The following is a 22,987-nucleotide window of genomic DNA, read 5'->3' on the forward strand; positions in this document are numbered from 1 at the left end:
AAAAAGAAAATTATTCGTCTCACGTAAAGATTTTATGTTTCCTTTTTCTCCCTGGAACACCAAGACAAACAGATTATTTATAAAACTGTAAATATAAGAACAGAGAAAGTGACAAAGCAAAACTGAAGAGTAAGTAATTTCAGGATATCAGGCCAACCTAACCTCGTTTACCTCATCCTTGCTTTCTTATTCTAAATAATGTGTGACGATTATTGCGTGTTTACAATTAGCCCCAAAGAGCAAGCTGACATTAAAATAGCCTGGAGTGAAATTATTTTCACAGATATTAGGAGCAGCTACTAAACACATTAGTTAAATTAGGTTTAGCTGTATTTTAGATAAACTAATTTGCTTTTCATGCATATCCTATAGGTGATTCTACAGAGAAGCAAGAAAACACCATCCATCCATCCATCCAAATTTAATTGAGGAAGAATATTCTTCTTAGTGGATTATCCTCACACATTATCATACAAAGGATGAATTATAAATGGCCACAATTAAAAGTTGAAAGCAAAACATAACAAAAGCCTCACTAAACTGAAAACATAAGAGTTTGATACAGAATTCCTTGTGATAGCCATTTACTTTGAAATGTACAAATAAGTTGAGTATGGAAACTAGCATGAGAATATACTTGATGTTATAATCACACTTTATAGTTGCTTTCTAAAATACAAATGCCTCAAATGGAAAATCTAACTCTGAAAAAGCCCCAAACTTTGCATTTTCACATTCCAACTTTATTACAGATCAAAACATATAAATGTATATATTTTAATCAATATATCAACCACATTAAATTGAGAAGTTGCCATTTCATAACTTGTCAGAGTTACCTTTCTCCTAGACCTTGATTTTAAAATGTTAGTGAGAAAATCCACACTTGCCCTTTTTCCTCTCTCATCCTATCTGCTCCTAAACTCCATCTTAATCTCTTTATCACCTCCATTAGGACAGAAAAAAAATGCCAAACCCAACACATACACACACACACACACACACTCAGTCTTCCATCTTATTCTAAGCATGCCCTTCCTGGTAATTAATTGTCTGGCTCATTTGTTCTTAATGCTCCAAATCATTCAAGGTTTGGAGACTTTATTTTAATTAAGGGTAGATAACTAAGGTGCTAACCTGGTCCATTTCTGGCAAATGGTTGGTTTGATGGAAAAGCCGTGCCTTTGAGAAGATGCAGTTATGAAACTGTGATGGGATTGCATGTCACTAGCTATGATACACACCTGAGAAGGGGCAACCAAGCCACCTGCCTTCAAGAGTCATACCAAAATAGTTATCCAGGCAAGGCAGAAGACTCAGACCTCATACCTCAGGGAGCCAAAGGAAATAGTTTATAAGACGGAGATAACCCATATAGTCCCTGCCACATCTCTGCTCCATTGTGAGATATGAATCGCACCCTGGGGCAAGCCAGCTTTTTGTGCAGCTATGCTTTTGGGTGACCAGGTCACACAGAGGGGTCTAAATGAGGAGATGGTGTCTGAGCAGCTCAGAAGCCCCTGCACATCACGAGTCATGGAATTTGCATGCTCCTGTGCCACAGCACTGAAGGGACGTACAATCAAGATAAAAGTGAAACACTCTATTAGTGAAACACTGAGTTACAGAGCAACTTCTTAAACCACAAGGTTCACATTAGAAGAAAAATCATTTGTCTTTGGTCTTCTTCATGGGGCAGCTCTCCAAAAACTGAACAGCTTCCTAACAATACCAGTCACTGGAGTCTGCTGTTCTTTCGCTCAGCCGCCGCTCTCCGTTTTACGTTCTTTCCCAGTAATGGCAGGTATGACATAGTCATTAGTTGAAGCAGGTAGACTGGCCTCCCCCAATCTCTTCCCTTAATCTTGTTATGAAACAACCAGAAAATTGATATTACCCTGAACGTAATCCTTTGTTCCAGTGTCTTTTTGCATGTTATTGCCAGAAAGAGCAAATCATAATATCTCTTCTTGTCTGTAGTATGTGAGGAGAGAGAACCACAAAAATGCTTCCATTGTAAGCCTTCTCAAAGGTTTTATGTTAGTATTTATTTTAGTTCAGTAATAAGAAAATCACCACAAACACTGGTAAGAACACAAGAGCCAATGATCAGAAAAACAAACAAACAAACAAAAAACCAAACACCTATTTGGCTTCAGGTATGAAAAGGTGAACTTCTACTGGAAAGTATCTTTAAGTAACTGTCCAGAAAAGAAAATGTGGAAGAACAGTTTTAAAATAATTTGAAAGGACAAGCACAGAAGATCTGAGCCTGAAAAATACATGAAAATCAAACATTAGCACACAAGGATCAGGAAACAAAGGAAAAAAGTATTAAAGAATAAAAGAGACTGAAAAATCAGAAACCTTTACAGTTCATTTATGTGAAAGAAATAAGCCAGGTGACACTCCACATAGCTAAAAGTTTCCAGGAAAAACAAATAAACAAACCCAACTGAACAAAAAAGAACAGATCAGCAGTATCAGCTTCTTGGTTTAGAAATTTCACAAAATGTCCCCAAAATGGTAAACACCTGAGTAAAATAGATATTTTTATGGAACTGTACAGGCCAGCCCAAAGCCTATAAGTGTATTAATAAAGAGATCACCAATTTTCTAAGTCATCTGATCTTCATTTAAGTTTTTATTCTAAAAAAACCAGTAAACAAATCTGCAAAAGGTTGATGCTCAGGAGGATGATATGATGGTTTCCTAGGATGGTGCATTGAACAGATTTCTGAAATCATCAGAAGCCACAGGGGGGGTTATTTTAATATAAATACTATTGCCTCAGTCGCTCATAGACAACAGAAATTAAAAGGGCAACAAAGGACGGGATTTTTATTATTTTTTTTCCCAGCCCACAAACAGATAGGAAGGTGGTAGAGAGGGAGGGATGGAAGCAAAAGGTTATGGAAGTGAATCTTTTCTAAAACAGAAAGCTTGAGCTTGGTGTAATGTTAATCTAGCTTGTACAGAGAAGTTCTGCATAGTTTTGATTGCCTCTTTCTTGGCACATAAGCAACCAATCTGCTAGGAACAAGCTGGCTAGGCTAGTCAGGGGAGGTAATTAAAAAAAAACATAAAGCCAAAAAGGGGGCAAAAACATCCATTCTTGTAGCACAAACTGTCAATGTGGAAGTACTCAAATGTCAAATTTAAAAGAAAAAATATTACAGCCTTGCTGATATCCAGACGGATAAGGGTGGGTGGGGAGGGAGGAAAAATCATACACTGATCAAAGAGCTTGGGTTGAAGGTCTGACATAGGTGATCCAGCACTGAGGTATCACTAACGAGTCAGAGCAGAAGTTATGAGCCAGGTTCTGCAAAACCAACAAAAGAAGTATGCGATAGATTCATGTTTAAGGTTTATTCTGTCCCTCTTGGTGTGTCTGATAATGGAACTTCCCAGCTCCACATGTGTCCACAGGTATGCATGTGTTTCTATGCACCTATACATCTACAGGTATGCATCACACTACTGATCACACTTTCTTTACAGAGCAAAGTGGGTTTCACCAGCTGGTGCTCTTAGTGTACAAGTGCTACCATGTATGCCTCTCAAAGCCATCAGAGGGAATTCTGATTCGCTCTATACCATTGATACTGTATTTCCAAAACCCTGCTGGCAACATTTATGCCCCATCTATCACCAAGTGGTTGATCTGCACTTACAGTAACACCATTCTCCTGTTATTAATTATGAGTGCTTTCAATAGTACTGATGAACATGTGTACCTCATTATTTTTCTTAATTATGAACTTTCTGGAGGCAGGTGAAGAAATCTAGAAGATGAGCTACACAGAAAAAATACATTAAATGAATACTCTGATTATACACATTATGAAGCTAGGAGATGCACATGTAAAGAAAATTCAACATCTTGTTCTTTACTCATCACGATATTCCTTTTAGTTCATTAATTGCATTATAATCCTTCCAGGAGGCCTCTGGAGTGCTCAAGATAAACCATGCCTATTTCTCAAAGCAGGTCAGTAGAAAAGTGTGCCAGAGCACTCATGCATCTTTAAACAGAATAATGTTTTTTGGAAAAAAAATTGTATGTGTTCAGAAGACTGTGGGTCCCACTGAGAGCCTGAGAGCACCAGACAGCAGGCTAGGGGCAAAGCAGGCCCCAATTCCTACATCATCAAGGTACTTTAACTAGTAATGTCTTACATTTCTGAAAAGCGTGAGCCATGTCTGAATTTCTGAAGGATCTAAGAATTGCTATTGTGCTTAGAAACCAACAGAAGTGGTGAGCTATGAGAACCCATATCCTACCAAAGATACTTGGAATATTTTCCTCCCCATTTTTGTTGCTAGCAGTGCTTCAGGATAACTGATTGCATGAGGTAGGAGCTGGTAGTATCCACATTCCAATTAGCCTAATTTCAACACATTAAATATTACAGTGTTGCTTTGGAAATGAAGTCTTAAACAAAGAGATTATTACAACAGCTCCTATGCAAGGAAAAGTATAGTAACAGTGGTGTTCTTGTAGTGTGTAAAATCGAAGTCAGATCTCAAGACTTCACATAATAGAAACACAGAATATGATAGTAAAGGAGCCAAAGAGCATATGGCATGTATGGAAGATAGCAGACGGGTACAGACAGTCAAGAGACCTCAGTGAATCAGACAGCTATAACCCTGGTCAGCACAGGGAACTCAGCCTACCTGCTGGCAAACCAGCATCAGCCTCGACAGTTTTATGGAAAGATACAAAAGAGGCTGAATTATACAAAAATTGTCCCAGTGAAATAACTCCTTCCCTGTGCAGGTGAGCTCTAAGAGCTTGCGTTGTTTATTAGCAGAGGCGGGGTAGAGCAGAAATCTGTCTGCAGCAGGGCAGGCCCATCAGAGCTCAGCACACAGCCATAACCCTTAACTTGCAATACTTGCTTGCCTGAGAAGCAGGCTGACTTCTAGATGAAGCATGCGCCTTTCTAGGTCACTTGGCTGAAGTCCGCTGTGCCACGTATCCGAAAGTTTCTGCTGGGAACAGCTGACAGCCTAATAGCAGTGTTTCTTCAGCTACTGATTCACAGATTTGGGTTGTGTTTGGGGTTTTTTTTTGTTTTTCTCCCTAAGGACTCCCCGTACATCTACTCAATTCTGCACAACTATTGAATACATACAGCATTGTAAATAAATTGTACAACATTTTGCTGATGCTCGGTTAGAGCACTGAAATGAAAGTAACTAAGGGAAGCAAGATCCAATAACGGGTCCCTCTGCCTCCTGCTCTGGATCATGCTCAGCAAGGCAGGAAGGCAGATATGCCAGAGCTGTGGCACCGCTGGGCCTGGGGCACCACAGACCGTCGGCCGTGGCTCCCTGTGGAGATTGTGTTTGGAAAACGTTCAGGTCAAAAGCAGCAACGTTCTGCTCTACGGCCCTCCCGCAGCAGCAGTCAGCCCCAATTTAGCTCTGAGCACTTTGCTTGCAGCAAAAATCAGGTACTTTAAGCAGATATGAAGGCTGACAACGGCAAAGCTGCAGATAATAGAAGTTACCATAAAATTATTGTCAGTTCCTTGCCAGGATTGCCACTCGCTGCCATTAATACTCAGTGTAATTGATGAGAGGTAGTATTTGAAGAACAGCAGCAAAAGAGTCCCGAAAGGAAAGGCAATCCCCCTGGGCTAGAAACTCAACTAGTTTAAATCCAGTATGTGATCTCTTATCTGATCTATCTGTCTACAATGTACCTACCTTTCAGATAGAAACTCATCAACAGACTTGTTCTTTGAATGCTTTCTCATTGTTTCCCTAAGGCCTAGTCTACATTTACTTCTGCATTTTTAACTTTTTAATTCATTACATCCTGTCCCACCCTTTGCCTTCCCTTTTATCCCTGCTGAGAGAGAAAAAAGCCTGAATCAGTCATGGGTCTTCAGTTAAAAGTAAATTTCTATCCTATTTATCACTAACAATTCTCCATGAAAACTGCAAATCTGTAAGTCCTTAACTTATTTCATAATCTACGATACACTTCTTAAATTCTATAACCTACAGTCCCATAATCAGAACTTGTAAACTCCACTGTAACAAACTTCCGATGTTGCAAATCATTGTCATATGCTCTTCTTGCAGTATAGTATTTATTTTACTTTCTTTCAGAGTTGAATAAAGTGCACATATTGCACCCAGAATCTGGTAAGTAGGTTTTTCCTAATGCCATCATGTGGAGACTGAAAAATCACTTTGGGCCAGTATTTTTGCAGGGGAACAACAATTTCACAGATCCCCTCCAACGTAAACTTGTGGTTTAAATTCCACAAAGGTTGTATCCAAAATTCAAAGTACAGTGAACAGAGCTGTGGCTGCAAAGCCCTGTGAAATTGTCCTGATGTGTTTCAGGTTATACATTTAAAACTTTGTTTTCTGAAAAGAGTGGCCACCTCTGAAACATGGTCCCCCAACCTTCTAAAATGTTTTCCTAGCTCTTACAAGTACATATACCAAAAAAAAAAAAAAAAAAAAGTTACCAGGAAGCCAAGGAGGCAAGTGTTTTTAAATGTGCAGAATATGTTACCGTGTATCAGCTGATACTGTAACTCGCTGCTTGTGTCTGTGAACCACTTGAGATCCTCAGATGCTCTGAGCTACGAGTGAAGGACCTGTGTTAACCACCTCCACCTGCCCCAAATGCTGTCCCCGTCCTGTCCCCAATTCCCTCTTTCCCCCATGCTAAGGTCCCTCATTCTGCTCTATTTTCCTTACATCCTCCCTGCTCCCCCTGTTCTTTCCTTCCTACCTGGGAAGACCTTCAGAGGATGAATGATATTTAATTATGTTGGGAACACTGAGAGGGAGAGCACTGCCCTGAGGGGCTGCCAGAAAACCAGCATCAACCTTAATGCCAGGCCTTGTTTTATTCAGCAATTTAACTTACCAATTAATTATACAGTAAATAAAGACTATTTCTATGGGGAGTCAAAGTGCAGTCCTGACAGTCTTGCTAGCAACAACAGATCCCCAGATCAGGGACAATCATATTATGAGAAACTTTTTGATTAAAATTCATGATATTCAGATAGTGTGACAGCTGCAGTATTGCCTGGGGCCATTGCTCTGTAATTCCAGCGCTGCTTAAACCCCTGTATGATTCATGGAGCAGACTATGACTACAGACCTTGTGCCTGTTGATGAAATTTGGACTCTAGATCTTCTGTGCCCAGAGAATCCAGACCAACCACTTCAACGGTGAGGCTCAACTCTCTGTGTGTGGCTACTACATTGCCAGGCAGGTACATCGTGCAATGTCAGGGCTCTTCTGAAAACAGCACCCCGAGAAACCAGGTAACTGCTTCATCACCTGACCTAAATCCTGTCTGTACCAGTGAAGAGCCAGACATGTGAGGACCCCACAGCATGTGCCTCACCACCACCATGGATACATGCACTGTGACTTCCCCTCACCTCAGCAGCATTAAAGCGCTTCCCTGCTCTGACTCAGAAACTGCCAGGGAGGATAACAAATATTTGCCACGTCTGTCATTCTGGTCCGTCACGAGAGCTTGTTGGCCTGACTGTCAGTATTCTACAAAATCCACTGTTCTTCCTGTTTCTTTAGTACAACCAATTGTTTTTGCAGTCAAGAATGGACAGAAGAAACTATGTGAAGTTCTCTGACAATGTGTACAATAAGTCACAGAGAGGTATTTTCAAGCTGAGTGGGAATGAAGCATTCTTTCAAAAGTTGTTATCCAAGACTATATCATGTTAAAATCACATAGTGATTTTATTAATCATGCTGTCAGGATAATCAGCAGACAAACTACCAGAATACATTACAAGCTTTTTCCTATTTTACATTTCATTTATTTGGAAAGTGGCAAAGGAATCTTAATTTCAAAATGTGGGACAGGAAGGTTGCCTAACAGTTTTTTGTCAGAGGAAAATACATGCCAGCAATTACATTTTTGTCCACACGTTAATCATGCAATTCAAAGTTTCACAGCTTAAGTTCACATCCTTGTTTCTTATTTTAAAGGAACACAACTCATATACTGAAGAAAATCACATGCCTACATGAGAGACTACAAGTACACATCAGAAATCACTTCTCTTACCTCCAAATCATCATTTCTCTCACCTGTCAAGCCTTCTTCATTTCCTATAACACTATGCATTTTCCATTCTAAAGGTGTTGATTTACAATGAAAAGTTGGACTGCTGATGTGGTTTCTGCTCCACTAGCCACATCTTTCTTCCATCCATTCACTGGTGACCTAGCAAGGATGTCAGACATCACTTGAAACAGTACCAGGATTTACAACATAGAGCCCATCTGATGAGTCTATATACACTGAAGTTCAGCAACTTCTTCAGACATGTCTCTGAGGTGGAAAGGCAATATCCAGAAGAGATTGACAGATGATTAGCACCACCTGACTTCCATCCACTTGTGTTTTTTTCTGTGACAATGGGATAAAATGGTTTTACTTGCTTCCAGTCATGCCAAATGATACCAAATGAAGGAAGAGGCAGCCTGACTCCCACAAAGCAGAACAAGGAACAGGGAAGGAAACAGGTTGTAAGATGAAAAAAGGGAGAGAATGGAAAAAAGGAGGAGGCCCAGGGGAATGGGAAGGATCGTGGGGGGAGGGAATGGGAAAAGTAGGAAAAGCAAGAAAAACAGAACAGGTATATAGAGGCATGAAAGGGGGTTCAGATGATGTGGTTCAGGTAATCTGATGTTGGGAGAGAGGGACATCATAGTTTATCTCTTCTAATAGTGAACCATATACTGGAGCAGAGTTCTTTGCCTTTTTATTTTAAGAGGGCCAAATTAGGAAAGTGAGCAAGGAGTAGGTGGGTTGCAAGGATACAACAGATGGGACGTGGACAAACCTAGTACAGAAGTGGGAAGGGAAAAATGACACACTGTGCAGCACAGAGAGATGAAGGAGGGAGACATTTGGTACAGTACGAGGCAGGATCTGTGGTTTGGATACTGTAGGTCTCATGATGTCACAGGAGATGCTGGGCTTGAAGTCCAGCTGTCCTCCAGAGTGTTGGCAATACACCGAGCATTACTCCAGACCCTGAAGATACTGAAGACTCAGGAAACTGGAATCATAATTAATAAGAAAGACTACCCAGGAGATGGAAGCTTTCTTTCCCGTCCCAAGCTTTCACTCAACCCCTAGGTTCATAAGAGAGGTTACAGGGTTGCTAACAGCAGATCATATGACAGTCAGAAGAATGAACATAGCATGTAATTGGTGGCAAGGTCTTGCTATTTTGAAGAACTATTTCTGGAGATGAGACGTTTTGACAAAACCCTTCTTAGCTGCTTGCTGAGAGCAGGTAACGCTGAAGACTTACAACTCTAGAGTCAAGCTCCAGGTTCAGCCGGAAGCATCCTTTGGCTTTGGATGGACATGTCTGCATGATCCAAAGGAACCTGTACATCTTGCACATCTCAACGCTCCTCTGTTGTCAGCAGACAACACTCTGCAGACACTAGACACATGTAATGACTGACACGAGGGAGGACAAGCAGCCTACAATAGTTGTCAGTGACTCTGCTGACTCAACTAGCAGCTAATAGGGTTTGAAATGGAGGAATTTCGTGTCTTTTTTTAATGTGCACACTGCATGTGCTTCTTAATAAGAAAAGTTGCAAAAATTTTGATAAGAAAGTTTGGAGGCACATGCAAATTTTAGAAAAATGTCAAGAGGCAGGGTCTGCAGATTTAATCTTCTGACCTTATGATACACCATTAAAATGCTTTACGATATTGTCTTTAATTATATGATCACACAACTTTCTCAGCACTTACTTAAAAACTGATAAAGACTAAAGGTAAGTGGAAAAAAATGTTTAAAAAAATCTAAGAGCAGAAATAATCAGACAGAAATCTGGATTGTTTCTTCAGAAGTCTGTTATTCTTGTATCCTCATGTGTCAAAACCTCTGGCTACTTTTTCAAGTCAGAATCTTGTTAGAGAAAAAAAATAAAATCTTTGCATCTTTAGAGGAATTAAATCAAGACAGTGGAACCCTCTATTAGCCTTTACAGCAAACGAACAGCACTCAAACCCTCACCAACACTCACACAGCAGTGAAGTGCAAGGACCTGCACAGAATAAGGAGCCACAAAAGAAGGAAGGAGAGCTAAACTAGACATCTGTCCAGGGGTATAAACCTGTGTAGGAACCAGGCCTGAAACCCTACTTCTCCTTTCTAGGGGTAAAGAACTAGGATTTTCTACAGCATAGGCAGGAGGGTAAACCCCACATTTATTAGGGCATGACTGATTCCAAACCATATAAATAATCAGAATCTATCCAAAACAACTGTCAGAAAAAAAATCAGCATTTTCCATGTTTACAAAATTCTTTCTTCAAAAACTAAGTCAGCTTGTAGAATAAACATCTACTTTTCAGTTCCAACGTCTAAATTTTTTTTTGGCAAAGCTGAGCAGTTGCCAATGACAAATTTGAAAGCCACTTTTGATAGAAAAACAAACCTGAGGAATCACTTTTTTCCTCTTTTTGTCCTGTGTGTTCTGCTATTTTCCAAGCCCAAGATGTAATTTATATGTAAATTTTTGCTGAATACTACTTCAACCATTGAAAAAAGTAAATATTTTAAGAACTGTATGCAATAACTTGGTAAGAATATCTAAGTAGTTTTTAAAATATACTGTAATTGGAAATAATACAATATTAATCAATTATAACTTTTACAGTATGTACTACATTTTCTAGGAAAAATCAAGGGATCGATGAAAAATAGAAAATATGTGAAGCTAAATATACATGGTATTAGGCGAAGCAAAATGAAGTACATAACACAATTCATGCTACCAACTGCAATTTTTCTGTTTAATTAAAACCTGAAAACTATCCTCAAAGAGATTCATTGAAAAAGATGGACTGAATAAAGCCCAAAATAAACCTGTTAACCCAGACTGAGTTTCACTGCCATTATAGCTACTGGTTTGATCGCTATTGCTCTTGATGAAATATGCCTGTATAAAGTATTTTTTAAAGTTAATACACTAGACCTAACTAACGCATAGCTTAATGATGAGCATTTCCAAATATTTAAATTGGAAAACATGGGTGATTCACTTCGACCATTCTAACAATATTTATTTCTGAAGCTGCATGGAAAATGAAATTATATTAACACCAAGGAAAAAGACTTCTCTGAAGGAAGGTTTATATTGTGAAATCAGTTGAGCTGAATATGAAGCTGACACCATACTTTGGTACGATTATTTATTACTGCTTAATCAATGACAATGTTGCAGCCTCAGCTTTTCTGTTTGAGTGAGATGTAGAAAGAATGTCATCCTTGAAATATTGCTGTGAGTTAGCTCAGCACTGTAAAAGAGTCTGAAGATGCAATGCCCTGTAAAAGTATACATATATAACAAGAGCCAAAGTGTTTGTGAACAACAGGAATCTATACTTTTCTGGAATGGCCCTGAAAGGTTAAACTCTACAGGTCAATAAAAACATTACGCAGATGGTGGTAAAACAAGGTCATCTTACACTATCATAGAGCTTAACAATAACAAGCTGGGACCCTTCAACAGATTTCTAAAATGAACAGGCATGATGACTTGTTGACTTGACCTTCCCTTAAAGGATCACCCCTTTGAAGCCAAGTCACTGTTCGCAACTCTGTTTTCAATACCTCTTAACATCTGAACTTCCATCTTAGCAGGCATTATCACTGGTAGCAAACTGTGACCCTTAAGAAAATTTTCAAATACATAAAAGCAGAAGTTTAATACTTTATTGCTTGCCATAAATCTTTCATATTCTGGACTGCAAAGGATGAGGCAACATGAATGGCAACATGACAGGATTCTTTTGCTTTCCAACCAGTTCTTGAAAGAGCTTTCAGAATTGAGGAAGAGATTCTCAATGGCACCCAAGGAGACAGCACCAGTGATAACAACTTCCAGCCTGTATTTCTATTTCTCTGGGTGACTAGGAATGCAGGAAAGTTTGTAACCTTGGATAATTTACCCAAACCTGCATACTATCATAACCACTCTGATAGATTTGTAAGACCGGGTCTGTGTTATCTGATATTGTATAAAGTGACTACAAGAATGCAGCTGTAGTGTAACTTCAGTACTGCCATATGAATTAAGAGGACAGATGTCCCCAAATACCAAAGATATTCCATGTTTTTTTTCACCACAAATATTTTTCTTTTCTTTAGACCCAATGATAATCACTGCCTACATTTTTTTCCATAACATGAAATGCAACTATGCATAAACCCAGTTTAACTAGTCTTGTGCCTGTACTAGATAAACAGAAGGAAAATATGCTTTGAATATTACAAAAATTAGGCTTTGAGATGTTCTTAAATTAATCTTTCCCCACATACCAATTACAGCTACTACTATACATTGGGTTTGCATGGCCAGGTTTTGGTAGTAGAGGGGCTACAGGAGTGGCTTCCACTAGAAGCTGCTAGAAGCTTCCCCTGCATCCGATGGAGCCAATGCCAGCTGGCTCCAATACAGACCCACCGCTTGCCAAGGCTGAGCCTGTCAGCAACGGTAGTGGCACCTCTGGGGTGGCATGTTTAAGAGCAGGACAGACACACACACAAACCCCACGTGACACCTGTGCAGCAGCAATTGCAGCAGAGAGCAGGGGTGAGTGAGAACACGTGACAGCAGCACCTCTGCAGACACCCAGGTCAGTGCAGAAGCAGGGGCAGGAGGTGCCCCAGGCACCAGAGCAGATGCCCCTACAGCCCATGGTGAAGCCCATGGTGAGGCAGGCTGTGCCCCTCAAGCCCATGGAGGGTAACGCTGGAGCAGATAGCCACCTGCAGTGCATAGAGGACCCTACACCAGCGGCAGGTGGATGCTCTAAAGAGGCTGTGATCCTGTGGGAAGCCCACACTGGAGCAGGCTCCTGGCAGGACCTGTGGACCTACAGAAAGAGGAGTCCAGGCTGGAGCAGGTTTGCTGGCAGGACTTGAGACCCCATGGGGCATCCACACTGGAGCAGCCTGTGCCTGAAGGACTGCGCCCCACGGAAAGGATCAGTTCATGAAGAACTGTAGCCCGTGGGAAGGATGTTGGAGAAGTTAATGGAGGACTGTCTCCAATGGGAGGGACCCCCCACTGGAGCAGGGAAAGAGTGTGAGGAGCCCTCCCCTGAGGGGGAAGGAACAGCATGAACGAGGCGTGATGAACTGGCTGCAACCCCCATTCCCCAGTCCCCCTGTGCTGTTGGAGGGGAGGAGGGAGAGAACTTGGGAGTGAAGTTACACCCAGGAAGAGAAGGGTGGGCGGAGGGTGTTCTTAAGATTTGTGTTTATTTCTCATTATCCTACTCTGACTTGGGGAAAAAATAATATAATTTATTACCAATCAAGTCGAGTCTGTTTTGCCCGTGATGGTAATTGGTAAGTGATCTCTCCCTGTCCTTATCTTGACCCATGAACCTTTCATCATTATACTTTTTCTCCCCTGTCCAGCTGAGGAGAGGTGTAATAGAGTGGCTTCGGTGGGCACCTGGCATCCAGCCAGGGTCAACCCACCACACCGTATTACTTATCAGTGTTCCTAATAGAGAGAATAACTGGTACATGAGTAAATATTCACATAACGATATATTTTAAAGATACTGAGATACCATCTGATATCATGCATATAATTGCCCATCTGTTTCTATAAATTACTTTTAACATAACATTTAACTACTTCCTATAGAAAAGGAAGTCAGTTCAGATACATATGCTTTAAAACTGTATTGGGAGATTCTATGGAAGAAAAAAAAGAAGTGAAAAAGTAGTCAGGAAATTGTTTTCTACTATATTTTGTCTTTTTTGACAATATTTACAATTGCAAATATGGGTGACTATACAGGGAGGTGAAAGCTAGAAGGCATTATGTTCAAAAGTAATCAAAACTGTAAAAGATACATGATTTAAGCTTTGTATTGACAAATATAAAGAGCAGTCTAAGCTTTATAATGCCAAACTTCATAATCTGATTACTTTTTATGCATAGAATAAGAGAAATAAAAGTAAGACAGAGAAAAGAAAACACAGCAGAGAAGATTCCAGGAATTATAGGACGCAGCACATTTCCAATGAAGTAATCATACTTTTTGTCACTGACAGTCTGGATAAAAAACTGAGGCAAGATGGCAAAGCTACTACATGATTTTTTTTGCCAATGAAAACAAAACCATCATGGTGGCAACCAATAATTTCTTTGAATTACTTGGCTGATATACAGGTTTCATGGACTGCTACTCTGGCAATTGCAGCAGAGCTTCCATAATCTAAGACTTTGATAGCTGACAGAAAGGCATGTGGATGTCCATTTTATATGTAACAGATTGGGTGACTGAAAACAGGGGCAGCTTTCAAAAACCTGAGTCTTACTTTCACAAACTCTGAATTGTTCTGTTGTGAAAGCAAGTTACTTGAACTGAAATACGCTAGAAACATGAAGAAACATCACTGGTCTTTTATAAGCCCAGAAAGCACACCATCTATCTGACAGTACCAGAACTGTACTTATGAAGACTGTAGGTCACAAAGAAATATGTTTTAACCATAAGGGGTTATTCTGTGGTGGTGGGGGGGATTTTTCTTGTCTGGCAGATGGCAGTAAGTTGATAGCAACAGTAATCAGATGGATATGCAACAAATAAACCACAAGATCATTTTTTTCCCCCCAGATTCAAAGGACAATGCAGCCAAAGAGAAGGACAGATTAGGAAAAGAACAGCACAGTTCTGCCTGTAGGATACCAGGTATGTAAACCACAGGACAACGGTGAGTAAAAACTCCGTTCTGTGCAAAACAGTCCAGGCACATTGAAAAGAGCAACCAGGAAAGATGACTAAAAAAAAAAAATTAATTTAAACATCAGAGTATCTTCAGCTGTTCTGGAAACTGCTGTAAGGAGCTATTCAGAGAAATAAAAGAGCCATAGAGGGCTACTCAAAGGCAAAAGACCACAATCCAGTGAAGAGTGCCAGCACTCTGTGCACTGCCCCCCAGCCCTCACGCGTGACATCCCATGTCTGAAGGGGATCTAAAACCAGCCTGAGGAAGGCTACAGACGCACAGCCCTGCTCTGCAGAGAGGGTGCAGAGCTCAAAGAATGAACAGAAGACAGCAATGTTATGACAATTACCAGACTGCCCAGATTTAGACTTACTCAGTATTTCTGCTAGGCACAGAGAACTCCAAGTATACTCATTTTTTGTTAATGTTGAAACTGGCTTAAAGTCTTGCTGGATAAAATCAGACCATGACCAGTAACGCAGCAGAAGAAAGCAAGCTTAAGAAATTTCCCTTTGTGAGGCTTTTTTAGATATCTACTGATGATGTAACCAACCATACCTTAGAGTGTAAGAAAAAAAGTTGTTTGATCCTTCTACCTTAATTCTGCTTTTCCTGACAAAGCAACTTGGTAGTGTAATAAAAGTAGTTTTTTTAAAAGGAACCTTCTTAAGAGTTTAGTTATGCTTTTAAGAAGACCTTTTGTTTCCTAAAGAGGCTTTTGTCTTTGGGCCTGAATCTATTTTTTTGATAACAGCAATGATTAGTGTAAATAATCCTTGAACCTCTTTACTCTGAAGAGGGAATTAAATAAGATCCCTCCTGAAAAGGAAAACATGAAGGGTTAAGGCTTTAGATCCAGTTCCACTGATTGACGTTACGATTATGGTCAAGCGACCGAGATTATTTCTACCTGGCTCAACACAATGCTAAAGAAATTCCCGGTATAGATCTGCTCTTAAAACTGTTTATGCATCTTATAACTCTATCACAGAAAATTAGTAGAGTGATCCAAGGAGCTGAGTCCAGGTACATTTCTTTAGGGAACTCTTCTATTTTATGGAGCTTAGGCCTCTTTTTCCTTTCTCTTTCCTATTCTTAGCCCAGACTGAATAAGAGATGGATAGGTGTTTCCATTGCTCCTGGGCTGCTGGCAAGGGTACTCTCTCAAGACGTCTAAGAAATGAAGGCTTCAGCCCCAGTTTGCTCAAGAGGGCAATGAATGGATGTTTGTTCTTGTGTACACAAACCAGCAAGTCACTTCCTATATGAAAAATGCACAGCCCTACAGCTACCATCACTCATTCTCCAGATACATCATGACAAAAAGGACAGAGCCTTCCCTTGGTACCAGAAGAGCAATCTCAGTGTCTGACAAAGGTTGCAAGTGTGGATCCTGACCCCATGCAGGCACGTAACATGGACAGTGAGTGGACACATAAACCCAGCCAGCAAGGGGGATAAGACACTTTCCCACCCTCAGCATGACTCCAGGAGTGCTTCTGCTCACCCTGCTCACTGCAGAGAAACCAAGCAACTAGCCTATGTTAGAGCCTAAGGTAAGTCCACAGAATTAATTTAAATAGCTTTCACTGTATTGACTATTTCTTAGCTTACCAAATAGCTAAAGCAGTAAAAGTATCTACTCTTCAGGCCTGACTAGCAGCTAAGGTAAGCTGGATAAGTAAGTACAGAAGAGCAAACTAAGGGAAAATTAGCCTAGACAAATCAATATCGTACCAGTAAAGCTTCAGAGGAATTTAGTAAATACTTAAATGTTCAACATAATTTTTTGTGGTGATTGATAAACTCCAGGAAACAAACACAGGTATTTTTAAAGGAATACTAAAATCCAGTTAGGAAGAAGCAAAGTTTAAAGCTCACATCAGCAAGAATTAACCCCCCCAAAAAAATCAAAATAACACAAATTTTTATACATTCAGCAACTGCAACGCTTGTACTACTTGACAAAAAAAAAAAAAAAAATGAAAAGAAAAATGGAAAAGGAAAATGATTTGATGTTTTTGTAGTCTAAGTGAGTGAAAAGGCAAAAAGAACTGTTTTCAGAAGTAGGAAAAACCTGCAAACTACCACCTTGTCTTAGCCAAAAGGTCTCTCACTGTGGGTAGTCTTAAAAATGCTACAGTTGCCCAATTGCAATGCATTCTTTCCTTTATTGAGCGTCTTGTTAGTGTGGGCTTAGTTTTGCTTTAAAAATCAACGTTTGTACAATTTATGAATAAAAGGTTGTCTTACTGATATTACACAGGGTCCTCAGTTTATGTTGATTATCGTAAAATCTGAGCTGAAGCTTGGATTTTAGTAGACTTTAAATATATTCAATATAAACTACAGACTGTGTTGCAACTTTCATATTACTGAGCTAGGCATATTTTAAAGTTTTTCTACAAAGTGAACTTGAACTGCATGTGCTTGCTGCTAGAGTACATAAGCTAAAAGTATGGGGGTTTTCCACCCACACCACTTAAATGGTTAAGTTGTTTTCTCTCTTAGGTGAACAAGCCATGGGTGACTGGAATGAACAGAAATGCAAGGTATTTCTCCACCAAAGGAGACATTAGTTCTGATGGTCAGCAATACCGGTTACTGGCATAACAAAGACATCCTTGTGTACATGTGACAGTTTGTCCATCCACCTTGTCTCTACAGATCTCTTCCTTCCCTGGAGCGCTGTCCTGCCTCTAAAGAATGGCCAGAGCCAACAAGATCCCTGGTCAGCAAGATTCAGCAGCAGATGCTGCTTCTGGAGTTTAGATCAGCTCTGAAGAGGAGTTCTGTATTTCTGTGTTCCCAGCAAGGTCCTGGGTCTTGTCACCTCTACTTATTACCCAGGTTACTTTTTCTTTTATTCTCCTTCCTTTTTCTCAGTAGTCTAGCACTAGCAATAACAGTAGGAACTGGCAGAATAAATGACCTTTCCCATTTAATTAAATGACATAAATATGAAACATTTATCATTTACTCAGCTTGTAGGTCTGCTAAAGACAAATTCACCTGTGACACATGCATCAAGATAAAATTTATATCTCTTTCTAATATACTTCCATTAGTATCAGATTTATCATCCATTCTCCTAAAGTCTTGAGTACCACCCATGCAGCGTAGGAGAAGATGACTCTATTCAATTCAACAGGATTCTATTTTAAAAACTCACAGCATACACATTCAGAGCTATGACTTCATTCAGGCATATTTGCTTAAGCTGCTGTCTCCTTTGTTGCAACACTGAGCTGAAAATGTATATGTAATCCATTGCTTATACGTACCCTTTATTCAACTTGTTGTTTAAGACTCTGCCTGTGCCTAAGCTATATGTACTAATCTTTTCCCCAAGAAGCCCAGTTTTCCAACTCAAGCTGCAGAGCACGTGAGTTTTCCTTTGCAAGTCCAGTTCTATGATATATTGAGTGTCATCATGTATGCACTGCAGTAAACCTGCAGTACCTGACACATCACTGCTTTGAATATGAATTTGATGTCAAATATGACATCTTTACACATCACTGACACATACCAATTTTTTCCTGTTAGATAAACACACATACGTTTCCTGTATATGTATACCTATATCAAATAAATGTTTCAAAATGCCATGCTTCTTTCAACCTCTTTATCTCATCGAACCATGTATCCCTGAAAAACTGTTATTCAGTTTGGCCTTTTGGATTTCAGAGCGGTATAAAAAGAGGTCGGTGTAGGGGAAAGACATCCCTGTGAAATTAAATGCCCAAAATTCAAAATCAGTCCCATCTGTGATGTATTTTCTTTCTTTTCCCTCCATCTCTTTTCCCCATTTCTTCATCCACACATCTTGTGGTGGCTCTATTACTATGTCAGAGGCTGGTTCTTTTTTTCCTAACTGCACTCCTTGAATTCAATAAGCCTTACTGTCATTCCACTCACCTATTGTCAATGGATTTTCTTTCAATAAAAGTACATTTCCCCAAGATGCACAGTATTTTGGGGGAAACTTTCTGCCTTTTTTTCTCCTGTCTTGCTGCCACAGAACTGATATTCCCTCACATTTCTAACCACAGTTACCTATGGGAATAAAGAAGATAGTCCAGTGAAATGTAGGTGAATTTGTTTGACCAGACATTGTGTTGTCACCAAACAGATAGCTAACTACAACCAAGAAGATTCATGAAGTCTCAGTGACATATGAAAGAACCAGAAATAGTGATTCTACCCAGAAATATTTCATGTTTATTAGCGGCTACGTAGTAGGCAACTCTTGCTGTTTATATAGCTTAGCTTATAACTATATAAGCAATATTCCTCACAGCAGCAGCAGAAGGAAAGCTAATACAAGAAATACCAACTAAGCAGTGGCTCTGTCTACCTTTTCTTGCTACCAAGGCATTTCAAGGAAGTAACATAAGTAGGACCCAAATACTGAAAAGATATGAACAGTGACAAAAGGAGCGTATGAAAGAAAACCACTCTCACATACTCCATTAGTGCCTGTCAGCTCTTGAAAAGCAGAGACTCAGTCACCATTATGAAAGTAAATAGTCCTTCTAAGGATGAATTTTAGTAACTCCATTTTACAGCTTTCCTGTTTACAATTATATCCATCTTATTACATAAGCAAGCTTGAAGAAAGAGCCGCCTCTTTGTTTGTTTTTTTCTGGATGTATTGTGCAGATCCATAAGGAGATGCTATAATTTCACAAATCTGGTTACGGCAGAGTGTGTGCATGTACATGTGCATGTTTGTATTGAGGGGGCAGGGGAAAACTAAACTGTGTATTTACCTTTCAATTCTACTTTGCTTTAAACCTGGCCTGCTGCAGAAGCAGCACACTCCATCATGCAGTCTGTCTGCCATGGCAAGTGATAGCAGCCCCTGAAAAGGAGTCTTTTGTTCTCCAGATCCTTGGTCAGCATGCCACCAAAAGAGACTAGAGCCCTGCACTGGTCCAGGCTAGTCATGGGCTGCCTAATGATGAGAGTTTGCCTGTGCTATTGCACAGCTGATTACAAAAACAAAGGCATTGAAAGCAAAGGCCGGGGGGGGGGGGGGGGGGGGGGGGAAGGGAAGGGAAAAGAAAAAAAAAAGTTTTGTTCATATTTTAAGCCTACTCTACACTTAGCACAAAGAAGTATACACCAGATGTGCACAGGGCCAGAAAGAGTGTAGGTATTCTGTGTACTCTAGGCACCTGACTTAGGACTTGATATTCTGTTACCAAGTTAGTAGAGATACAGGTTCTTCCAGGGCGTCAAATTTTAGAGTACTGAAGTTAAGTTTGCTAAATGCTAACAAACAGCAGTGAATTCAACCCTCTAGAGGCATCTGCCCGCCTCCATCAGCCAGATAGGTAGCAGAGGCGCTCAAGTGCCTGTGGGAATTCCTCTCAGGTGCTTGCATGGATGGGAAAGTAGGCAGCAAATAAAAAAAAAGAGGTACAGAAAATGGCACAGATCTCTGCTAACATGCACCAGAAACACCTATTTTAAGATTATGCTGGTTGGATAGTGAAACCTTTTATTACTTCTGCAATCATAGGGAGACTGTAAAGAAGACACAAGAGGGAAATAACTGGACGATATTTTGAAAATACAGGTAGTCTTGTTAGAAGAACTTCATAGACATGTCTTCCCTAAGTTATTACTAAATGCCTATGGAACATGCTTTCCCTTTCAAAGGCCAATTTCTTTATGGTAGCACTATCATAGTGCGGGGTATCCAGTAAAACCACCACAGTGTAAGACATTCCTCTTCATGAAATCAGAAGCTATGAATGCTCAAGCAAGAATTTATTTTCTTACACTGTAGGAACAGTAGCTGAAAGACAGAATTTTCTAACCTATATCTAATAAAAAATGAGGATAGTTAAACATTCCTGAAACATTAATGTGGAGACAAAGCATGGAATGAAAATCTAGGCAAAGCAATGTAACAAAAGGAAGTGCCAATCAGAAATATTTATGTAAATTTGTAAAACTACTTTTCAGCTCACCATCAGCTCCTGCTGAGACAATTATTGATCAATATTCTGTCAAGTATAACATAATTCTAGAGATTTATTTTCTTTATCCCTCACCTTAACCTAAGACTTGCTGAATTTCAATTGAAGTAAATAAATCTTTACTTCCTGACCTTTTTAAAAAAATATTCGCTAAGCACATTTTATCTCTATCAAATCTGATGTTCTAAAGGGATTCAGGTGGCTCTGTTAACATACTGGCCTTATACAAGTTCTAGGACAGCTATGAGGTAGGGCACGATACTTTTAGTAGAACTGCATAGTTACCCACCATCACACACTGATCATTTGTGTCTGGGTTGAACCTTACGTAAGGGGCAGCACAAACCCTCACCAATCTAGGAAAGTTCTGCACAATCAGGAAGACAGAATTGGCAGGAACTACATTATTCATCAAGACAAGTTCCTCAGAAACACAAGTTGACACTTAACATGGAAAAGCTCCTGGAAAATTACCCATCCCTTCCCTCAGCAAGCATGCCTCAGCATACTCCTTTCAACAAATTTCACATCTTCAAAATAAATGGGATAAAAGCTCTAAGCTGCAATGCTCCGCTAAAGAAGACTAGAGACAACTTAGGGCCAGAGCCTCTGGTCTCTGCATAAGCACAAACCTTTTCTACCTTCAAGCTGGGTTACATGAGTGAGAAATTGATGCAATTCACTGTGGAATTATTTAACACTGCAACAATGTGGCCAGCTCAGTGGCCACCACTGCACTAGGGTAAGAACAGTGCCAGAATGGCTCACTCCCCTGGATGCCACCACTCACAGCTTAGACAGAGGACACCGAGTATGTGCTCATCAGTCTCCCTCAGGTCGCAGCCACAGCTGGGCACTACCAGCACTGGGAGACATCTATGAAACCAGAAAAAATATTGTCCTAGATGGTGTAGGTGGATCTGGGGTACAGAAATTAGAATCAAGTTCTCCTGAAATCTGGAAAGTTTAAATACAGGGTTTGCATCTCCCATATATTCCAGTTATGACAGACATACCTTCCAAACTGCCTCAGAGAAGGCTGTTTTAAAGTATTGTTCTAGCACTTGGTATCACCAGTTTTCACTTTTACAGAGATATAAATACCTATCTCAAAGAATTGTTTGGTTTTGTTTTTTTTTTTAAATAAATTTATCACTGACAGGGATGCTACTACGCATTCCTCTCTCAGTCGCTTGACCCATCCAGCTGTGAGGGCAAATGGATGCCCCCACCTCCCCAAGCCATCTTTACTGAACACGTCCATACTTTTGCCGAACATCACAGCAGATAGAATCTTCAGTATGGTCATTCTCCAGAGACCTCAAACTCAAAGGTGACAGGGAACTTAATATAAATCTAGATTTTCTAAATTATATAAAAACATACTAGCAGTGTGTCAAAATCCAGATATTTTTAAATGGTATAATCATAAAATGAAATGTCAAATATTAACTGTTCAATCCATTCATCACTGTAGTTTGTATAACTGTCTTGTCTTAAATTAGTATGAAAGCTGTCTGGAATGGATACTGCAGTTTTAAGAATAATAGTTTTCATCCTCCAAAAAAGTCGGGGCTTGTGCTCACTCAGAAATCCAATTAGTCACCTCAAATACTGCAGAACTTCTAATTTACTCAGATTTTGAAAAGCAAGTGGAAAAACAGCAACAAAAGAAAAACCTACATGAACATAGACACATGGGTCTACATCCCTTAAGCGAGGCTGAGCTGCCCGCTATGCAGATCTGAGCTGAGAGAAGCAAATGCTTGAGAATGTATACACACAACTCATTACAATAGCTAAAATGCCAAAAGGTGGTTCTTGAGAATATTTTCTTGCATTTGGCATTGCCGACAAACATTGTTCTTCATTGCAGATGGTTTTCTCCAGCTGAGTTTACATTAGCTCTTAACAGTATTACGATGGCACTGTGCCACTACTATATTTTTCTTTGTTCCAAATTGGTCCAGTTCTCAGCAGAAGTGACAGCAGACAAAGCACCACTGCAGCATCTAAGGAGCTCTGGAGAAACCTGCTGGTCGCCCCTTTTTTAATCCTGATGGAAACAGAGAAAGACTGAGGAGTTACCATAATATGCTTACAACTTGGAAATATCCCTTGCACACCAGTATTCCCTGTGGCTGCTCCAAGCTGATGGGGACCTTAATATCTGACCTTCTGGGGAA

At 40.0% G+C, this 22,987-nt stretch overlaps 1 protein-coding gene and 1 long non-coding RNA gene across 3 annotated transcripts in view; both read right to left on the reverse strand.

The window, feature by feature from the left end:
* Nucleotides 1–13,167, reverse strand: part of LOC308064849 — a 139,885-nt gene extending 126,718 nt beyond the window's left edge. The window contains exon 1 of the long non-coding RNA XR_013928569.1: nucleotides 12,826–13,167. This is a non-coding gene — a long non-coding RNA (uncharacterized lncRNA). The remainder of the gene's footprint in view (nucleotides 1–12,825) is intronic.
* Nucleotides 1–22,987, reverse strand: part of NKAIN2 (sodium/potassium transporting ATPase interacting 2) — a 577,207-nt gene that overhangs the window by 542,083 nt on the left and 12,137 nt on the right. The gene's annotated exons all lie outside the window — the stretch shown is intronic.

This window comes from Falco punctatus, assembly GCF_963210335.1.
Source record: "Falco punctatus genome assembly, chromosome: 5".
In the NCBI taxonomy this organism is placed as follows: domain Eukaryota; kingdom Metazoa; phylum Chordata; class Aves; order Falconiformes; family Falconidae; genus Falco; species Falco punctatus.